Source organism: Schistocerca piceifrons, unplaced genomic scaffold (assembly GCF_021461385.2).
Source record: "Schistocerca piceifrons isolate TAMUIC-IGC-003096 unplaced genomic scaffold, iqSchPice1.1 HiC_scaffold_78, whole genome shotgun sequence".
NCBI lineage: Eukaryota > Metazoa > Arthropoda > Insecta > Orthoptera > Acrididae > Schistocerca > Schistocerca piceifrons.
Window position 1 is genome coordinate 22,501 of NW_025729036.1, and position 5,000 is coordinate 27,500.

The 5,000-nt window shown below is 53.7% G+C and overlaps 1 non-coding gene across 1 annotated transcript in view; it reads right to left on the reverse strand.

Annotated features, from left to right (window-relative positions):
• The window catches only part of LOC124770200, a 1,909-nt gene extending 799 nt beyond the window's left edge, over positions 1 to 1,110 (reverse strand). The window contains exon 1 of the ribosomal RNA XR_007013078.1: positions 1 to 1,110. This exon is cut by the window's left edge and continues 799 nt beyond it. This is a non-coding gene — a ribosomal RNA (small subunit ribosomal RNA).
• Between the last annotated feature and the right edge of the window lie 3,890 nt (positions 1,111 to 5,000).

The window sequence follows — 5,000 nt, forward strand, 5'->3', positions numbered from 1 at the left end:
AGGGCGGTATCTGATCGCCTTCGAACCTCTAACTTTCGTTCTTGATTAATGAAAACATACTTGGCAAATGCTTTCGCTTCTGTTCGTCTTGCGACGATCCAAGAATTTCACCTCTAACGTCGCAATACGAATGCCCCCGCCTGTCCCTATTAATCATTACCTCGGGTTCCGAAAACCAACAAAATAGAACCGAGGTCCTATTCCATTATTCCATGCACACAGTATTCAGGCGGGCTTGCCTGCTTTAAGCACTCTAATTTGTTCAAAGTAAACGTGCCGGCCCACCGAGACACTCAATAAAGAGCACCCTGGTAGGATTTCAACGGGGTCCGCCTCGGGACGCACGAGCACGCACGGGGCGGTCGCACGCCTTCGGCTCGCCCCACCGGCAGGACGTCCCACGATACATGCCAGTTAAACACCGACGGGCGGTGAACCAACAGCGTGGGACACAAATCCAACTACGAGCTTTTTAACCGCAACAACTTTAATATACGCTATTGGAGCTGGAATTACCGCGGCTGCTGGCACCATACTTGCCCTCCAATAGATACTCGTTAAAGGATTTAAAGTGTACTCATTCCGATTACGGGGCCTCGGATGAGTCCCGTATCGTTATTTTTCGTCACTACCTCCCCGTGCCGGGAGTGGGTAATTTGCGCGCCTGCTGCCTTCCTTGGATGTGGTAGCCGTTTCTCAGGCTCCCTCTCCGGAATCGAACCCTGATTCCCCGTTACCCGTTACAACCATGGTAGGCGCAGAACCTACCATCGACAGTTGATAAGGCAGACATTTGAAAGATGCGTCGCCGGTACGAGGACCGTGCGATCAGCCCAAAGTTATTCAGAGTCACCAAGGCAAACGGACCGGACGAGCCGACCGATTGGTTTTGATCTAATAAAAGCGTCCCTTCCATCTCTGGTCGGGACTCTGTTTGCATGTATTAGCTCTAGAATTACCACAGTTATCCAAGTAACGTGGGTACGATCTAAGGAACCATAACTGATTTAATGAGCCATTCGCGGTTTCACCTTAATGCGGCTTGTACTGAGACATGCATGGCTTAATCTTTGAGACAAGCATATGACTACTGGCAGGATCAACCAGGGAGCTGCGTCAACTAGAGCTGAGCAGCCGGCCGCCCGGGAGTGTGTCCCGGGGGCCCGCGCGAACACGCAAGCGTCCGCTCAATCATTCTGCAAACAGGAGGAGGCTGAGCTCCCCTGCACAATACACCTCGAAACCCTCTCAGGTCCCGGCGGCGCGCAGCGCCGTCCCAAGTACTTGGTCGGGTTCGAGAGAGGCGCAATCGCCCGGAGTTAGGCGAGTAGACGCTTTCGGTGCGACCACCCGTGCTCCCAACTGAGCTTGCCGCTGCCGACAGAGGCCCGGGAGCGTGCTGTCGTGGCATTGCCGGCGGGAGACAACACGCGCCACCTACGGTGACCGGCAGCTCCAACGCCAGCGCCACAGAAGGACAAAAGCCCCACTTGGGTGCCGAAGCGAACTCTCCCAGCACAGCGCACACGCCAACACATCCGCACAGCTGCGATACAAACCACCAGCGAGAACCGCTGGGGCGACCGAGCAGCAGACGGCGTCGCGGCGCCGAGCGCCGGGCGGCGGCGCATCCTCAACGCACACAGTCCTCAATCGGACCAGCACACTGCAGATGTCCACCGCGCTTCGCACCGGGCCCGCGAGGACCTACTTTGGCCGCACGGCGCCGCGCGCAGGGTGCGCCGGCGCGCAGCTGCGACGCCTGCCGCGTCCGTCGGCCGGCGCGCCTGCCACTGGCCGCCCCCACCAGCCGGCTGTAGCGCGTGCGCCCACGCACCGCGCGGCCAGCACGCCGGGAGGCGCCCCCTCACCGGCCGGGGACGGTCCCACCCAGCCACCGCCGCGTATCGCTTCACACCCAGATGCCGTTCAGTTTCGTCGGCATGGTGGGTATCGCTGGAACAACCGGTTAGTACCTCAACCTATCGTCGCCATCACCGATTCACCCCTAGCGAGAACAACCGCACCACAACGGGTTACCATTTCTTCATTTGCGTAACTTCACCAGAAAACGTAGGCGTCCATCGCCATTTGCAACTTCAACCATTATTGCATGCCTGTGTCAGGTGTCACGCCACACTACGTCTGCCCACATACACGCAACAAAATGTGCACGCCTAGACAATACGTGGAAGGTGGCCCCCGTACGTATGCGATGTCCATTGCTCGAACGACTGTCAACCGGCTTCTGTAGCATGTCGCAGATATGGAACGCGCTGCACCATGCCATCACGGTGTGTGAGGAGAGACGACTAGGTCCGAATACATCAACAGACAGCTCATGCTGATCGCCATCCACGGCGTCCGTTCCTCCCACACGTCTCTATGGCGTACCACACTGCAATCCAGCTCTCATAGGGAGACGACACGTAGCTGCGTGCACAATATTTGCACTGTATGGTCCGCCGTTTTTGGGCGCAGTCGTTGTACGGTCACACATGTGCCACGATGTATCATTCAGTACATAAGGACGAATGTGCAGTACAGATTGTGGTTCACGCGTACGACATCAGCGGACAGTTGACACAGGCCGCACCACAACGTAGCCTGCGTACGTCGCATGCGAAGGGCATTGAACATGCAAACTTGTCACCAACCACCTTGCGAAGGCAGGGGGCAAGGTGGGGACGTGGGGAGAGGTGGGGGGGGGGGGGGGGCGGCATGTACGCCCTGCTGCCATCCACATTACAGTGTACAGCAGGAGCATGTGGAAAGTCAGCAAGACTTGCAAGGTGTTTAACATGAAGCGATACACAGGGGAGCGGGCAGTGCGAGTAGCGAACTATATTGCGAGGGTTGCGGGTGGGCAACACTACACTAATTGAACGAGTCGTATAACAATTACAGAGCAGGTTTAGGCGACAACGTGGGTTACGATAGGCGACAACGTGGGTTACGTTAGGGGACAACGTGGGTTACGTTAGGGGACAACGTGGGTTACGTTAGGGGACAACGTGGGTTACGTTAGGGGACAACGTGGGTTACGTTAGGGGACAACGTGGGTTACGTTAGGGGACAACGTGGGTTACGTTAGGGGACAACGTGGGTTAGGTTAAGGCACAACATGGGTTAGGTTAAGGCACAACATGGGTTAGGTTAAGGCACAACATGGGTTAGGTTAAGGCACAACATGGGTTAGGTTAAGGCACAACATGGGTTAGGTTACGGCACAACATGGGTTAGGTTAAGGCACAACATGGGTTAGGTTAAGGCACAACATGGGTTAGGTTAGGGGACAACATGGGTTAGGTTAGGGGACAACATGGGTTAGGTTAGGGGACAACATGGGTTAGGTTAAGGCACAACATGGGTTAGGTTAGGGGACAACATGGGTTAGGTTAAGGCACAACATGGGTTAGGTTAGGGGACAACATGGGTTAGGTTAGGGGACAACATGGGTTAGGTTAAGGCACAACATGGGTTAGGTTAAGGCACAACATGGGTTAGGTTAAGGCACAACATGGGTTAGGTTAGGGGACAACATGGGTTAGGTTAGGGGACAACTTGGGTTAGGTTAGGGGACAACATGGGTTAGGTTAAGGCACAACATGGGTTAGGTTAAGGCACAACATGGGTTAGGTTAGGGCACAACATGGGTTAGGTTAGGGCACAACATGGGTTAGGTTAGGGCACAACATGGGTTAGGTTAGGGGACAACATGGGTTAGGTTAGGGGACAACATGGGTTAGGTTAGGGGACAACATGGGTTAGGTTAGGGGACAACATGGGTTAGGTTAGGGGACAACATGGGTTAGGTTAGGGGACAACATGGGTTAGGTTAGGGGACAACATGGGTTAGGTTAGGGGACAACATGGGTTAGGTTAGGGGACAACATGGGTTAGGTTAGGGGACAACATGGGTTAGGTTAAGGCACAACATGGGTTAGGTTAAGGCACAACATGGGTTAGGTTAGGGGACAACATGGGTTAGGTTAGGGGACAACATGGGTTAGGTTAGGGGACAACATGGGTTAGGTTAAGGCACAACATGGGTTAGGTTAGGGGACAACATGGGTTAGGTTAAGGCACAACATGGGTTAGGTTAGGGGACAACATGGGTTAGGTTAGGGGACAACATGGGTTAGGTTAAGGCACAACATGGGTTAGGTTAAGGCACAACATGGGTTAGGTTAAGGCACAACATGGGTTAGGTTAGGGGACAACATGGGTTAGGTTAGGGGACAACTTGGGTTAGGTTAGGGGACAACATGGGTTAGGTTAAGGCACAACATGGGTTAGGTTAAGGCACAACATGGGTTAGGTTAGGGGACAACATGGGTTAGGTTAGGGGACAACATGGGTTAGGTTAGGGGACAACATGGGTTAGGTTAAGGCACAACATGGGTTAGGTTAGGGGACAACATGGGTTAGGTTAAGGCACAACATGGGTTAGGTTAGGGGACAACATGGGTTAGGTTAGGGGACAACATGGGTTAGGTTAAGGCACAACATGGGTTAGGTTAAGGCACAACATGGGTTAGGTTAAGGGACAACATGGGTTAGGTTAGGGGACAACTTGGGTTAGGTTAGGGGACAACATGGGTTAGGTTAAGGCACAACATGGGTTAGGTTAAGGCACAACATGGGTTAGGTTAAGGTACAACATGGGTTAGGTTAAGGTACAACATGGGTTAGGTTAGGTTACACGTTGTTGTAAGGAAAGGTGTGGGGGGGGGGGGGGGGGCGGGGCGGCAGGTTCGTTGATAGTGATTATAGTAAGTGAATGCTTGTGACATGATGAGATTTGTCACGTCAGGATGCACCTTTGGCTTATTAGAGGCGGCGCTCCAATTCTATGCTTGTGTCAGACCTGTGTCTTTGACTCATGTCATTGTTTGTGCGCTGTGACAGGAGGTACTATTGTGATGTTGGGTGCACCGTTGTATAGGACATGTGTGGGTGTTGGTGCCTTATCTGCGCAATGGTGGATGTCGAAAGGG